The 18143-nt window shown below is 39.6% G+C and overlaps 1 pseudogene; it reads left to right on the top strand.

The window, feature by feature from the left end:
* Window positions 1-774: 774 nt before the first annotated feature.
* On the top strand, window positions 775-12803 carry LOC121422589 (annotated as a pseudogene).
* The last annotated feature ends 5340 nt before the right edge of the window (window positions 12804-18143 follow it).

Genomic DNA, 18143 nt, shown 5'->3' with positions numbered 1-18143 from the left:
ACTTAAATGTATTTTCCAGGCAACAATAATGGATTGTCCAACATGTGCTCATCTGTGTGATTATGATTTCAAGCTTTCACAATGCTAGGTTTTTGCAATTGTAACAGAACTACCCCCATGATGATGTAGTTACTTGTAGTTTGTCTTTGTTTACATGATTGGGGATATTTACATGTAATATAATTGTGTGATGCTGTCATCTGAATTGAAATGATTTTATATCTATATCATTTATACTCTTCATATCTTGTCGCAGTATTTTCTTTTTAATTCAAACAGGTGTTATGTGGAAAGAAATGAATCACAATCATATGGTCATTTTTACATTTTGGAAAAAAGAAGGGGGGGCTGAAGCCCCCAATCCCTCTCCCCTGCTTCTGCGGCCCCTGAAATTGACAGTTTGGACCAATCAGCATTCGTCCATTCCGACCAACCAAGACTTTGAATTCTACTAAGCAAAAACATGAACAGTAATACACGCCTAGCGTGCTTTGACATACGTCATAAAGAAATAAAAATGTTGAAAGGCACAGGCCAGAGGGCAACGGCGGAGAGGTTCAAGAAGGGCAGTAGCGGAAAGACACATGAAGTTTGGTCCAATGGTGTGGACAAAAATAGGAAGGTACAATATGGTTACACAAGTTTATAAATTTCTGATTTGGTTAGACATTTGGGATTTATTATTTAGGCAAGAATCTCTTAATGAGAAAAGATTCCCACAGGCTCTCATGCAAAAAATAATAATACAAAGAATTAATACGTTGAGACGATGTAGAGCATTGACGGGAAGGGTTAGTGTAATCACATATATTTTATTCATGTAACAGAATCACAACAATAACATATATTTTATAGATGCCATAATCATGTATTATTGTTAGTTCTTTTTTTCAGCTGGTTGTAATATTTGGAGACTCTCAAATGAGGGCAATTGTTCAGGGCAACTACTCACACAAATGGCCGTTTTATAATGGCATCGTAAACTGCACCCTAGGGGCAACCTGTGCTCACTTGGAGGAGATACGTCAGTACATCTATCCTAAGCGACCACACTTCATCGTCCTCCAGGTGGGCACCAACAACATAAGGGCCAAAAATTGGCAGGGAGCCCTCAGAGAGGCAAAAATCCAGTTCCACCAGCTGCTTTAACGGAGCAAGTATGCCTGCCATGTGAGTACATTATCACATGTATTAGTACATTTGCGGAAATTCTATTCATTGTGATAAAGTGTGAAGGTTCAAATATAGGTCAAGTGTTACGTCAATCTATAATGTGCGGAAGAGTTGATGAAAACATAACAATATTTGCCATATCGTTTTGTTATCTAAAAAATATACCTCTTGATATATATTCTACTCCTGAATAATTGTTCTTGTTATGCTGTTTGCTTTTAGTTTGATTAGCAGGAGAGTAAAATATGATTGTTATTGATATGATGCTGATTTTGGGAATATTATACACAGGGGCCGCGGAACGGTTTTCTAAGTGGGGGGGGGCTGACCATGCAAAAAATCACAATCATATGGTAATTTTTACGTTTTTGTACACGGTTTTGAAAAAAGTGGGGGCTATGGTAATTTTTAGGTTGTTGTACATGGTTTTGAATAAAAGTGGGGGCTGAAGACCCCCCCCCCACTGCCCTTGATATAGGCTGCATTCATAGATGAGGGAATATTTTCATTAGATTTTGCAGATGGTATACAAGTAATGACTCACCCCCCCCCCCCCCCCCCCTCTCTCTCTCCCACGTCCAGGTCATAGCTGTAGGCATACCGCCGCATTTAAATGCCCTGAACATCTACCAACCAATCTTCAATGATTTTTTTTTTGATAGCCCTGGAGGAGGGAGTAGGCTGGCTGGACGTCAACCACCTCTTCACAACCAACCAACCTATTCTCTGGGCCAGAGGTGGACGCCACCTGAGCGACAACGCCAATATCCCTCGATTCATGGATTTAATATCTGGCCACTTGGCCAAACTTTGTGAAGTGCATGCAGTGCAAGATAGGCCAAGTCTCCAGGGATATCCTCCTATTTGATGTAATATTATCAGATATTTTATTTCATAACGTGTACATGTATATCCGTATTAAATATTTTGAACCCCCGAATCTTGAACCGTTAATGCTTCTTTCATTGACTCATGTTGTATGGTTATGTCTCCCCACATGGATCTAAATCTAATAATACATCTCGGCGTTTTTGTTTTTTTTAAATCTCTAGAAGTATTATATGTGACATGAAAGTTCATACAAGGTCTGTGAATGAGATAAAGGACAAAATTGAAGCATATTGGAGATATTTAAATAGATAATGAATAATGTGAAGAATAGAATTCAATTGATGTATGAAAGAGAGTGCAAAGGGCGGGGGTACCAAAGAATGGGAAACAGAAAAGGGGCTGAGAGGGGAAATAAAGTGGGAAGGGGCATATAATGGGATAAAATAGGTGTAGAAAGTGAGAGTGGGAGAAGGAAATGGAAAGGGAGGCAAAAATTATCCAAAAAAGAGTAGTAGTAGTCATAGTAGAGAAAGAGAGAGATTGGAGTCGATGGATTTCAGCAGCAATTTGCATATCGATGGGGGTTGGGGCGGCGCAGCAAATTCAAAAGGGGGGAGGGCACTTAAAGGACACTTACCACAAATACTTTTTTAAATAACATTGGGGAGGGGGTGGTAATAAACGATTCCTGGTTGCTAGTGGCAGCAAAAGTGCTTAATCCACTGTGCTTACTTATCACCGCTTCTCATTCTCCATCTTTTGGATGGACCAAAGTGAGAATCGCCTCTATTACTCTGTTACTCTCCTTTTTCATAGGTATGAGTAGCCAAGAGAGCACATGAAATTTTAGCCAACATGAAGGATGACAACATAGCTACGGTGGTCAGGTCCGACAGGATATTGAAATTGTATGGTGAAAAGCTGACTTTGAAACATGATCACACCATAGACCAGAAGGGGTATATAACTAGGCAGCGGATATGTGAAGTGGCACAGACATTGTTGGATTATTCAATTCTCACAGAGCAGCCAAACACTCGAATGGAAGACCTTACATGACCAAAGAAATTCCATAGCACTGTTCAGGCTGCAAGACAAGCTGCAGGATTCAGTGCAGACAGTCACATCTACACAACTCCAAGCCTAGCTCTAAAGTTTGGACAGTTTAAAGGCATGCACTGAGATACTTCGAGGGGAAGCTCTAATGCCTAGGGATGAAGAGGTTAAAAAGAAATGCAGAGCAGTTGCTACATTGAATAGTTTGCCCTGGGAGGGGGAGGTGAGCCACCACACTCTGAGGACCCTTGAAGAAGCCAAACGCAACAACCCCAAATTACTCCTGTTGACAGAAGATGTGGTGAAGGTATCTTGATACATTCAAAACCAGGCAAAGACAAAGCACAAAGAGCTATTGAAGTCTGGGTCTGGAATACAGCAAGAATGGATGAAATTAGCTGAAGTCCTGTTGTCTCAAGTAATAGTCTTCAACCGAAAACGACCTGCCGAGGTATCAAGAATGACATTGAATGATTACAACAAATGCGCCAGTGGGGAGACATGTGTAGTAGATGTGGCACTGTCTAGAGTTGAGAAGGCACTGTGTAAAGCATTGTGGAGGGTTGAAATAATTGGTAAATGCTCCTGCACAGTGGTCGTTCTCTTCACCACCAAAATGAAGGCAGCTCTTGAAGCTCTGACTGAATGTAGAAAAGAGGCAGGCTTAGACCACGACAACTGTTTGGTACGCCAGGAGGTTCTGGTCATTTGCATGGAACACACTCTTCGAGATCATTCAGCAAGGTGTGAAGAGAAAAACCCTTAATTTCTTCAAGCTACCAGACTCCAGAAACACATAGCCACTGTCTCTCAAATAATGAACCTGGAAGGCAAAGAGCTGGACATTCTCGCAGGCTTTCTTGGACATGACATCAGAACATACCGGAAGTATTACCGCCTACCAGACTCAACACTGCAGGTATTTAAACTCTCAAATGTACTTCAAAAAGCTTGAATGATGTGCAAGTGGGATCTGACGAAGATATCAAATTTTACCCAGTGTTGGAATTGAGATCTTTGTGCCCCAGAGAAATATCAAGATGCAGGATTTTATGGCTTAAATCAATTTTTCGTTCAAAATGGGATGACATGTACAATCATACCTCTTTTCATGCATTTAAAATCGATTGAATAATTATTAGAGAAAAAGTCCAGATACTTTACAAGCATGTAGATGTCTTAATGCACATTTGATGTACCGAACTGCAAAAATTGTTTGTGCAAATTCAAAGATTGCCTTATCAGTTGAATGATGTTAAACATTTGAAAGCATCTGACTTGGAGAAAGGTGAAAGGTAGTCCACATCCAATCATCCTCAAATATTTGCCACTGTTGTTTGGGCCAATACAGCTTATTTTGGTTGTGTGGTAATTTCTGCGCCTCACATTCAAACAGAAAGACACTGTCTTGAGGTATCAGATTTACATGTACCTGCAATTGATGTAGACAAGCAACAAATAGTGTCAAAATAAGCACGATAGACTTTAAATATATCACTTATTAACTCTAGCAAACTGGTCTTGACTCAGGGCCTCTGTACTTTTGTATTGTCCGTAAATATTCTCAACTCCATGACCCATCATGACCAAAAACAAAACATTTAACTTTTACAGCCAGTGAACCAATAACAGATTGTCATGCATCATTACCCCCCCCCCCCCCCCCTCATCATGCAGAATGTGCCTAAGGGGTATTATGCTCAGAAAACGTTTCCAAAGTGTATAATTTTCAGAAGATGAGGATTTCTTACTCAATGCATTTTGAAAATTGTTTAAAAAGTGCCTGTGCGGTTCTGATAATGATGCAAGTGAAGTGAACAAATCAGAGTTTTCCACAGACGTGGTAGAGGAGGAAGGTAAGATCGGTGAATCTCTCTAGGAGGCAAATTCTAAGAACTTCATGTATATTTTAGCAATTTCATATAAATTACTGAGTGAAAAGGTCTTGTTACATGTGTTGAAATGTTTGGCTGTATATATCTTTATTTACAAAATGAAACTGTTTGCCTTGCAACAGATTACACTAGGCTTAGTCCCTGATTTTGTTCAAAGTGAGGAATATCGTATCAGGAGTTTTAGAGCCTTTCCTGGATAGGTGGTTTCCCAACGGTCATCATCGTTTCATGCAAGGTAATCCAGCCAATGTGTGGGCCGGCATTTCTCGTCGTGCTCCAACATCATAAGTGACATTCATGGGCATCATGAAGGCAGACTTTTAAGTGAGGAATATCATATCAGGAGTTTTAAAGCCTTACATGAGATCGCAAATATTTTCTTACAGCACCCCCTAAGACCACTTACAAAGGTTAGATGTTGGAAAATCATCCAGGAAAGCTATAATTCCAGGTAGAAATTTCCCTTTTTACCAAATAAAAATGCACCGATATTCCGCGCGAGCCCTTGAAATCACGTCCTCTCGGTGCATTGAAAGTTGGCCAGTTTATAGCAAAATCGACCGCTCGCGGCCTCATAACGCATAGACGCACGCCAGTCGCTTAATGAAAACTGCTGCCATCATGCTTTTAGTGTACTGGTGTATGGGTTTATGCCTTTGAGCTTGTCATGTTTATCCATCAAATTGCATAAATTCTTAATGTTATTTGAGAAAGGTGGAATCTAATTCAAACACCTATGTTGACTGATATTATCTCATGAAGATATGAACTTACTATTATATATAATATACAATTTTACTTCCACAGCATTTACCTAACCAATTGTGATTATTTTATTCTATATGCCGAAGCAGAATTTATCTATTTTACTCGAGCTGTACGTTTTACTGCTAAATTTCGACTGTTGGCGGAAAGGCCCTTTGAAGGTTGAGTTTCACAATCGGTATGCCCATGAACAGACGTGTTTTGTATGACTGTTTCAGAAACGGATTTTGGAAGAAAAAAATTGTCACATCATGGGTACTGAAGAAGAGTGTGATTTTACCTTTCATTATTGAGAGCTATAAAATTATGCTAATTTTAAAATCTAGGATTTTATTTCTATGGCATTCTCTGAATTTTATTCCATATGCTGAAGCAGACTATTTCTATTTTACTGTTTTATTTGTGATTATTTTACATATATATATGTGTGTGAGGGTGCTCTTGCGCCAGCAGTCATGTGGGGAATTGCTAAGTTTTAGCAAAAGCCTGTGGGGTAGAAATCATGGACCCCATAACAAAAATATCTTTAAACGACCTCATTTGACTTATCCTGTGGGGTTCTTCAAAGATGACCCATAAGACATTTGTAAGCATATGCAAAATCTAGCACACCAAATAAACATATTCTTGCCGTATTCTCGCTGCATGCCGCGCTCCCAAAAATCACACGGAGCAGGAAATCACATCAAGTACCAAGTCGAAGGGCTGCTAGGCTAGCTTGGGTGGACTTGTTTTGGGGTTTTTTTTTGAAATCATACACACAGAGGATTAGGGAATTGACAATGAAAGAGAAAAACCTCTCCCCTTTAGAGCAGCACTTAACACAGAACCTTACAGTTATCTTCACAAGAGGGAAGAGGGTTCCAGTGTTAATACCACCAGAGTGTGATGAAAGAATGGATCTGCTTGTGAACCACAGAGATTTCATTTATGCTTTTCACACTGCACATTTTTTCCTTAACCCCAGGAAATTGGTGGGGCTAAGGGGGTCTTAGCCCCACCAATTTCCCTGGGTTAAGCTTAGCCTACTTTGTTTTCACAGTATGTTTTATCAAAGTGGGCTAGCACGGTAAATAGTACGGTACTTTCTGGCCCTGCAAAAAAGCTGGGTTAGCGGGCTTATTGTGGTGCTACCACAATTGCGGTGTTAAGAGATGCAGTGTGAAATGAAACGGGGCTAAGCATTAGCCAATCACTGAAGTCGAAATTGCACATTAATTGCGCTCTGTCTGGTAAAATCATTAAGGCTCATGAGCTGTGTAATAGTCCGGGGTTAAGGCGTTAAGTACGGCTGAGCAAATAGTATGGGGTTAAGAAAGTGTGAATCGAAGAAAAGATAGTATGGGGTTAAGAAAGACAGTGTGAATCGAGAAAAATGATAGTATGGGGTAAAGGATAGGCAGGGGTTAAGGATAGTATGGGGTTAAGGAAATGCAGTGTGAAAAGCATAATTGTGGGTGATAGTAATCCTTACTTCTTTGCACGCCCAGGATGCAAAACATTTGTGCAAGCTTCAGATAGCTTACGTGTGCTTGCTGTCCAAGCAGACTTAGAGAAACCCAAGTTAGTCAGGTCAACAAGAATGAGATAATATACTGGCACAGTAAGCCAGATATTGAACCGAAAGGACAACGCACTAGACTGGCTGGCAGACCATATGGGTCATTCCGTAAACGTCCACAGAGAATTCTACAGACTGACAGACAATACTATAGAGCTAGCCAAAGTGGCTAAGATGCTCATAGCATTGGATTCAGGATCTGCTGGTAATCTGCATGTGTTTATCTTTTATTGTCCGGCCCTACCACTTGACGAAAATAAATATGAATCAGATTCGATCATCGGCTTCAATTAGAGTCGTTATATCAGGATGTGTTTTTAAAAAAGAGCCTAACATAGCACCAGAGAACTTTTAAGACCTAGAAATGACCTCTGGCCGCAAGGAATTTGTACTTTGGTGATGTAGGCTGCATGCACATCGATTTAGAATCTAATATTTGTATAAATAAAAGTGGTCTCAATCTTCCATTTAACAGATGTTTAGTGTTGGCATCTCTGCCTGTCGTGTTCTGACCTGTACAAAATAACGAATTATTTGAGATTTGATAATTTTTCCAGTGTTATAGGGCTTTATGAGACTGGTCTTAATTACGACCATCGATCTCTAGATCAGTTTTTAACTCTTGGTCTCAAATCATCTGATCTTTGCACCCACCTTTTTTTTTCCTAAGACTAGCTTGAGACTAGCACTAAAATCACCAGCAACCCTACCATAGATGTTGGCATGCCAGCACAACTAATGCGTATGTTATCAATACATGACATATATTATACACTTCATCTATTTATTTGTCTCTGTAAACTTCACAATTGCAAAAATAGAGATCAACTCAATACATGTTGTTGTGATTAATTATCAAAGATGCAGCAGGTTTGATAAGCGTCAACATTATGAATCTTGGTCTCTGGCAACAGCGGCCTAGATCTCAGGGCCTGTTTTTTGTAAACGACTGGAAAGCAAAAAACCAAAACATCTGGAAACTCACCATAGCAATTAACCATTGGTAAAGAAAGCACTTATTCAACCAATGTTTTCGCAGTCAAGGAAAGCAAAAAAGCCATCTTTGAGGAGATCCGTAAGAGTGATTATGCATACAACTGTGAGGTAATGAAAAAAGGACAAGGAGAGCTGTTAGTGTATAAAAGACCATCATCAAATACAAACAAAAATCCAGCAGAATACCTGCCTTGCAGTTCATGCATGGGCTTCTTTAAGAGAGCCAATATCTGGAGACATAAGAAAAAGTGAACAAAAAACAATGAAGCAAGCACTTCAAGACATAAAAGACATCAAAAGGAAGGTGTTTGTCTGCTGCCCTTATCCAGTGAAATCTCTGAACAGCTGTGATGAATGGAATGTCAGCAGACAATATAACCCAAATCATCAGAAATGGCAAGCTACAGTGCAAATATGGCGAACATGTTATAGATCAAACAGGTTATCAAAAGAAAAAGAATTACATCTCCCCGAAACTCAGAGAACTTGCTCGGCTGTTCAGTAAATGTCAGCAGAAGAATGCATCCGTCTTCAAGAGCTCAGATGATATGGTGGACCCATCAAATTTTGATGAAGTTATTGCATGTGTAAAAACCGTATCAGGTTATAAAGAATGAGCAAACCTTCGAGACACCTCTCATGAAAAAGCTTGGACACAGTCTTATGTTGGCAGATGTCATTTATTTTCTAGTCTCCGCGACGTCTCCGAGAAGTCTCCATCAGTTGCTGCGAGGTCTCGGAGACTAATGATATCCGCGACTGCTGAGACGTCGCCGCGATGTCTCAGAGACGTCTCAGAGACATCGCGAAGACCTGCTGGAGACCAAAAAAAAATTATAATACATTGCGGAGACGTCTCCGCGACACTTCTTCACTGTTTGACCCACTTCAGAAACCATGCGACTGAACGCGTGCTGATATACCTCCTCCTACTCCAAGTCAGGTGTATGATCTTTCAAACGTTCCATCGAGACGTCTCCTTGGTGAGAGCGCAAGCCATTTTTGTCTCCGAGACGTCTCCACGACTGCAGCGACTGATAAGTTGGAGACTGTCGCGGCGACGTCTTTGTTGGTGAGATAGGGCCTTTAAGGCTAAGGATAATGGAAGGGTGGCGAGGCTTCTAGCCTCCCACTTCTTCACGGAAGAGGAGAGGATAATGTGCAATGTAATGGGGAGGAGGGGGAAAATGGCGCTAGATCCGACCCGGGTCGCCCAAATGAGAGATGCTTTCTTCGCGTATACGAATATCCCACGACAGCAGCACGCCACCCAGTGGGCCCATGCCATAAAAAAAAATTGATGAGGCATCAAGGGCAATGAAAAGACACCATGTCTCCATGCAAGAAGATTAAGTTTTAATGCTGAAGATTTTAACTCTCTGCTTAAAGAGGATGTTGAAAAAAAAATATGGAAAACTCAATTGTGTCCCCCCCTCCCCTTTGAGGAGAGATTTCAGCACCCCCTCTGAAAATATAGTTCCTAGGTCTCTGGCAGTTATCCTGAACGTAGAGAAAAGTCAGAAGTGAAATGTTGCAAAATGCATTGTGTTTTAAAACTAGAGTCTCCATTTCTTACCATGCAGGTGACTGTGAATGCACTCGATCCATCCTCGAAACAATTGGAAATTTGCTATTGGAAACAAATTTTGCAACATTTCATTTTTTACATTGCTGCATATTTTTCAGGCACCTTATAAAGGCAATTTGGGAAACAGCATCTCGTTCAGTGTATTTCCCCTTTGATCTCCCCATTTCCCATTTGACGAAATAATGTGATCAAGAATTAGGAAAAGGTGAAAGAATACGTAATGAGGGATACAAGGGTGGACGATCAAGGATTTTCTAAAAGACAGGGGGGGTGAGTGGGCCAGTGTTAATGAAAATCACACAAATGTACCTTTTCGTTGGGAAGTAGATTAATAATAACATATCCCATGGGGGTCATGGGGGAGGAGAGGTCATTAGCATGATTCTTGATAATCTGTTAATCTGTTTAATATACCTGTAACAACTGTCACCATTTGCACTGTAGGTTATGGAGTATTTGCAATGGAAAAAATCTTCACAGGCAAGTGTATCCTAGAATACAAAGGAGTGGCGATAACACTGTCGGCATGGCAACCGAAATATCCAAACCCTCAGAGTGTAGCTGGGTACGACAGTGAAAAGGAAGTTCATGGTTCATACTCCAATGCACTACAAAGTGGAATAGTCTTGAGAGATCTCGCATTTGTCGTAAGAGACAAGTACTTGAAGAGAAATGAGCAAGAAAAGGCCAATGAAATTCACAATTTCCCGAAACTTTGCGAAAGCCAGTGGCACATCAAGATAACAGCCACTGCTCTTAGACAACGAGACAAGGCTAAGGTCAACACTTAAGATCCTTCCTCTGAGGATTGCGTGAAGTTCAACAAGCTTCTTAACAAGGAAGAATGCAGGATCAAATCAAACATAAGAGGATAATATGACACAAGATAAATTCAAGGAACTTGCAATCGTGACATTCACACAAGTAATATTCTACAATAAATGGAGACCTTCAGAGGTTGATTCCATAGAGATTGATGAGTACATGAAACAAATGAGCTCTAAGTGAGCAATACAGGATGAGATTGCAAAATCTCTGACTGAAAAAGCAGCATTATAGAATTCTGACCTACTAATGATTAGAGGAAAGCATGGTAGACCAGTCCCCATCCTGCTCACAAAGAATCCAAAAGAAAGTTTGGACATGCTTGTCCAGTACAATCTTGAGAAAAGAGAGAAAGGGAAGACCATATGTGTTTGCAAGATTGTCAGATAAGGCTACTACTCCTTACAGGGGATGTGATGCAGTGTGGATCCTTGCAGACCAAGCTAACCTCAAGAAACCTGAAAACATCAAGGGTACACGGTTGAGGAAACACATTGCATCTTTGTCACAAATACTTGGCATGAAAATCCAGGAGTTAGGAACAGCTATGGAGCATGGAGGTAGAAAGAAATGATCTCAGGTTGTGGACGCACGATGGCCCTACACTTGAGTGATTGCACTGGGTTACCTCATCTGACAGCTGCAGTCGCCCAAGTTTGTTCTAAATATTGATTTATCGAACTTAAATAAAGTTACTTAAAATTAATTTTGAAATCTATCAGACTCCTTTGCTTTTACAAGGGGGCTTTCAGAAGATCATGGTGTGGAGAAGACTGATTTCTTGTGAGCTCATGATGGCCTACACTTAAGTGATTGCACTTAGTTACCTCATACGACAGCTGCCGCAGCCGAAGTTTGTTCCAAATATTGTAATCGTATTGAAAATTTTGAAATCTATCAGCCTCCTACACTGACTTGAACTGGGATATCTCATCTGACAGCTACAGTTGCCGAAATTTGTTCCAAGTATTGTAATCAAATTCTAATAACTTATTTCAAATTAGTTTTGAAAATATCTATTACACGCATTTGCTTTTACAAGTGGGCTAGATAAAATGATGATGAAGTGAAATTGTAGATATAATGATGATCTGGAACATTGGGAAAAGTGAGAAAGTGCAAGGTTGAAGCGTGAAGGTGAAATTATCAAAGAGAAGATTCTAGTATACTCTTTATTTCCACAACAAGTGGTGGCAATCTTCATCCTTCCTCAACTGGATGGTCTCGGATCTTTAGTCCTTGCTTTCAACAATGTATCTGAGAGGTCGACAAGGGAAGCAGGTGTCTCCTGGGCTGACATCACAGACAGGTTCCCAGAGCTTGATCTCAGGTTGTGGTTGATGGCCTACACTTGAGTGATTGCACTGGGTTACCTCGTCTGACAGCTACAGTAGCCAAAATTTGTTCCAAATATTGTAATTGAATTTGAATAACTTATTTCAAATTAATTTTGAAAATATCTATTACAGGCATATTACTGAAGTTATAGATTTCATCCAAATGCAACTTCGCGGATCAGGAAGCCTTCATGGTTACAGGTGGATGTTCATAAAATTTTCAGTAAATAAACTGAAATGTAAGAAGGAAGATGTAAGAATAATACTTCAATTGTTGGACCCAGAAGGTACTGATCGGAGGAGACGAAGGCTGAGAAGGCAGGTGTACTCTTCAAAGGGACCAAACTATTTATGGCATGTGAACGGTTATGACAAACTGAAACGATATGGGATATGTTTCAATGGCTGTATAGATGAATATTCTAGGAAAATCATTTGGATAAATGCATACCATACATCTTCAAATCCAGAGCTGATCGGTGGTTACTATATAGGTAGCTGAGCTTGGAAGGTGCCCCCGTGTAGTACGAGGAGACTTGGGAACAGAAAATGTCTATGTGCGTGATTTCCAGAGATTTCTGCGTGGAAATGTCAATGATGCAAGTAAGAAAGTGCAAGGTTAAAGCGTGAAGGTGAAATTATCAAAGAGAAGATTCTAATATATGACGACAAGTGGTGGCAATCTTCATCTTTCCTCAACTGGATGGTCTCAGATCTTTAGTCCCTGCTTTCAACAATGCATTTGAGAGGTTGGCAAAGGAAGCAGGTGTTTCCTGGGTTGACCTCGTCTGACAGCTGCAGTCGCCGAAGTTTGTTCTAAATATTGATTTATCGAACTTAAATAAATTTGGAAATCTATCAGACTCCTTTGCTTTTACAAGGGGGCTTTCAGAAGATCATGGTGTGGATAAAAGACTAATTTCCTGTGGGCTCATGATTGCCTACACTTATGTGATTGCACTTGGTTACCTCATATGACAGCTACAGTAGCCAAAGTTTGTTCCAAATATTGTACTGAATGGGACTACCCATAGAATGTTCTTCATCCTTTCACACAACTAAGACAGGACAGAATTTTCACAAGATGAGGCAAAAAACATATTAGTAATTCTACACATTTAAATAAAAAGTTACTATTTTATTGAAAAATGCCTTATTGAAAATATTTTTGTTTTAAAGAGAAATTACCGTTATTTTCAGAGACCTCGAGAACGTTCAGTTTGATCTGGAACATTACCATCAGAGAGGGAGTGATACGGTGTGTGACTTCTTTGTCTATGTGAAGCATTTGACTGAATCAGTTGTTTGCTCCGAAGAAAGTTCGAAAAGATAACAAGGAAGTGTGTTCAGAATTAGTTCATTGCTTTAAGTCGTTCGTAGTTAGTTTCATACATTATTATTTGATGAAATCAAAATGAATTCAGTAAACTGTATCCCAGATAGATCTACATGTAGAAATTGAAAGAAGAGATGGATAACAGCATGATTGAAATGAAAAAAAGGTCAGTTTGAAACTTGAAGGAATTACTGATTTGAAATAATTCCTTCAAATGGATGTACATTTGGAACGGGTGGAAAGATCATTGATAAATACAGGGGCAGTGTCTTAGGAAATCAAAAGAGAATGAAGTTAAGAAAGGGAAAAGAAAATCGATACTATATTCCAGTCTTACTTCTCCCTACCAATATAGAATATATTTGCCTTTCTGATGTTTTGCATATATCTTTATTTCAATTTTCATTTAGGAATTCCCAAGGATATGTCCCAGTTTACATGGTCGATGCAAAATACTCTTGAGATCAATATGGAGACTGCACTCATTCTTGTGGAAGGAGCTTCTCTTCATTCAGCCTCAAAAACATATGGTATCCCCAAGACAACACCATATGACAGAGTCCACAAGAAATACAAATGTTCCAAGTCAGGAATTCGTCCAGTGCTTTCTTTCACAGAAGAGGAGGTCGCATCGCATCTTAATTTAATGGCTGATCGAGGTTATGGACTTTCACAGAGAGACTGAGTTTGATTCTGTTACAGCCCGATAGACCGCGGGTCCGATAGACCGCGGGCCCGATAGACCGCGGGTCCGTTAGACCGCGGGCCCGATAGACCGCGGGTCCGATAGTCCGCGGGTCCGATAGTCCGCGGTGTGTGTAAAATTATGATCAGGACAATATAGTGAAATCCATGTCTTCAAGAGGTCAAAAGGCCATTGATACGAGTCCATGGGGTTCTATAACGATGACCCACAGGACAATCGCCCCCTGACATCTACTTCAAGGAAAATATTATCTCCATATTTTTATCGTCGGGGACTGTTACACCCCCCCGGAAATATGCCCTCTAGACGCCATACGGAGCCTCGGAGTTAAGGCATTTTCACAATTATTATTTTCATAATAATCTATGGTAATTTTCCGGGGGGTGGGGGGGGGGTTAACAGTCCCCGACGGTAAAAAATATGGGGATAATATTTTCCTTGAAGGAGTTGTCAGGGGGTGATTGCCCTAATTGGGATTTCAGGATTTCAAGGGGAGGGAGGGGGAGCAAATTTGACCTGATGTTTGGCGCCCATGTGTACTTTTCGAAAATGGCGCCCACTCCCTCCCGGCCAGGCTAACTTAAATTATTATCTTATAATCACATTAAAAAAAATAAAGACCACTTTTTAATGTGTTCTTGAAAAAAAATCCATGAATACATAAATACCAAAAGGTAGGGAGGACACAGGGGCGGTTCCAGCCTTCGCTAATAGGGGGGGGTGGGCGGAAATTTGTTTCAGCCATATTTTCCCCGATCGGCAGCTCGAAGATAATTTTTGTTTGTTTCTTTGAAGGGCTAGTCCTCATTATTCACTTCTTGGCTTTATTCTTATAAATTAATACATAATATCATAATCCTCATTTATATGAAGCGCGAGCTAGATTTGGGGGAAATTTTATGTATTTTTTCCTAAAATTTGAACTGATTCTGGGCAATGTTTGTTATCCTGAAAAAGACATGTATGCAACTTAATAATTACTACGAACGCAAAGCGCGAGGGGAAATGAACTGATGAAAAAGATACATGTTAAAGTAGCATTTAACAATCAAATAATGCGAGCGCGAAGCGCGAGCTGAATCTTTTTGAAATTTTCACCCAAAGAAAGGAAATTCTAAGCAGTTTTTTTAACTGAAGCAGAATAGGTATATGAGTAAACAAAGCAAGCGCGAAGCGCGAGCGGAAAATTTCTAGATTTAGTCCTATAATATTTACTGAACGAGACACTCTATTCATAATTTGTAAATCCTAAAAAAATATGAGTATTAATAATGCGAGCGCAAAGCGCGAGCAAAAAAAATTATACGTTTTAAACTGGTACCTGTTAAGGACTGCTTGCACTTAGCCATGAAGGCGTCACATATTTCAACAATCAAAAAATGCGAGCGCGAAGCGCGAGCTGAACATTTTTGAACTTTTTTAAAGAAAGAATGGAAAATTTCAATCAGTTTTTGTAATCATGAACAGGATAGCTATGTAATTTAACGATTGATGCGAGCGCGAAGCGCGAGCAGAAAAAAATTTCGAGATTTAGACCTAAAAGTGGGCCACTCTGTTAATGTTTTGTAAATCATCAAAAGGATGAGTAATATGGGGTCTTCCTACTTTAATAATGCGAGCACAAAATGCGAGCAGAAAAGTTTTGATATTGTGATCTGAAACTGGATAATGATTTAAATTAGAGAACAAGTTGGGTATCTGAATAAACATGCGCGAGCGTGTTTCATATTTAGACCTAGAATCTAGGCATTCTAAATACAACTTTAATCATGAAAATCATGAAACTTTGATAGTCCGATCTGAAAAAAAGAGTCAATTTCAGCTTTATATTTCTAGCACTTTGTAGAAAAATTGTAAGGTGGATATGGATTGCACTTAAAAAAGAGCTGATATTATTATTACTTTGAGTTTTGACATAGGACCGGGACATCCTTACGACATGCCATCATATGAAAATGATGACTATCTTCCTATTCATCTTGCTAAGCGTGAGATGAAACAAAGGGACAATTTAATTATTGAATTTATATCATATTTATTAATGCCTATGAGGGCGCGAAATCTGATATCATGGCATAAAACATTTCACTTTTGTGATTATGAATAGGATGCATCAGTTTATATATTTTTAACCATTAATGCGAGCGCAAGTCGCGAGCTATAATTTTTGATAAACTGTCATGAAAAGGGGATTTTAAGTAGTTTGTTGTATAAACAATATTGAAACATTTATATAACTCGCCAATCAAAATGCGAGCGTGCAGCGCTCTAGCTAGGGATATTTTGAAAACTTTATGGAATACACGAAAATATAGGTACCTGATAAATCAAAATTTGCGAGCGCGTAGCGCAAGCAGCAAATGTTAACATTCAAACCATAAAATTGACACTTTTACAGAGCACTTTTTAAAAACCAATTTGTAAATTACACAACATAATGAAAGTTCGATTTCCGAGGTGAAATATGTGTTGTATATTGACTTCCAAACTTGATATTCGAACTCCATATTGAACAAGATATGTAAATCACCTAATAGGCAATGTGAGCGCGAAGCGCGAGCGAAAGTTCTATATAGTTGCACGAAAGATTCTTTTTATTTTCCAAGTCTTCCCCTCATCTTATTTCATGCCTTCGTCGTCCTTCTCTTCCTTTTCTCCTCTCTTTTTCCTCCTTTTTTCCTTCTTTCTTTCCTTTTTTTCTTTTTTTTTTGCTCCGCCAAGAGGGGGGGGGGAGCTCGGCCCCCTGGATCCGCCTATGGGGACAAGGGGCGGGAAAATATGACAAACAAAAAAGAAAAGGTTATCATCGCCAAAGTAAGGTCATCTTGTCCCAAAATACATGTTTTATTTCGATTTAGAACGATGTATTTCTATGATTATCAAAGACCAAAATAGTAGGGGGACATTTGATATTGTGTCCCCCCTACTATTTTGAGTAGGTGGGACACGTCCCCCCTGTCCCCCCAGGGATTTCCGCCCATGATGGGAGCGCGAAGCACTAGTGATTTTGGGTGGTTTCAATTTGGTTTAACTTCTCATCAGAGTAGGCCCTACTAGAATATTGTGAACGGGAGCTGTAGTTTCTGTACTGTTGTTTTAGTATACCCTTCAATATTATTAATGATAACCTCTAGGAAATATGCAATCTCGACTACTTATCCTCATCAGTGGCGTATTTATTCAGCATGGGTGCAGAAGGGAGGGCCGAGGGCACCAAGATAAAAAAATAAATGAAATGTGGGTGGGGGGGGTAGACGTTGAAGAAAATCTGAGATTTTATTCTTGAAAAACACATTGAGGTATCTCACAAGGCCTAAATAAATAATGAGAACGCGAAGCGCGATCTGATTTTTTTTTTTAATTTTCCTGTATTTTATCCTGAAAGCCTAAGTCAGGGGCGGACCCAGCTTCCGCCAATAGGGGGAGGGGCCATTTTTTCACCCATATTTTCCCCGATCAGCCGCTCAAAGTTGATTTGTCCAAGTGCCGTAACAATTTCGAGGGGGCTCGATATGGCGTATCGCATAAAATTAATAAGAAGTTGGCAGTGAGCGAAGCGGGCAAGCAAATATGTTGACACTTTTATTCCAAATATACAAGGTTGTGATAGATTTTGACATAATATTTGGAAAATAATAGTATATTTCATCCTAATCCCTTTCCTTTTCTCTCTATTTTTTCTCAGCCTTGATTCTCTCTTTTTTGTTGGGGGGGGGGGGCAAACGCCCATGTCCTAACAGTCATTTTCTAGATTTACTTTATAAGCAACATAAATGTGTTATAATCTCATAAGCCATATGCAAGCTAAAAATTAAATTTCATGTATATTGTCCTGAAAATTTAACATTCTGGGCAATGTTTGTGAACCTGAGCAGGACGCGTATGTAACTAGATAATTACCACGAGCGCGAAGCGCGAGCAGAAATGTTAAATATTATGGACTGGTCGAAAAGTTAGTCATTAAGACGATACATATTTCAACGATTAAACTGAAAATTTGTGATATTCCAACCTAAAAAGATGAGATTTCAAATCCCCCAATGGGACATTCGACATTCATTTCCATCTCTCTTT

The sequence above is a fragment of the Lytechinus variegatus genome, chromosome 10 (assembly GCF_018143015.1).
Source record: "Lytechinus variegatus isolate NC3 chromosome 10, Lvar_3.0, whole genome shotgun sequence".
Classification (NCBI taxonomy): domain Eukaryota; kingdom Metazoa; phylum Echinodermata; class Echinoidea; order Temnopleuroida; family Toxopneustidae; genus Lytechinus; species Lytechinus variegatus.
This window is presented reverse-complemented; position numbering and strand designations above follow the sequence as displayed.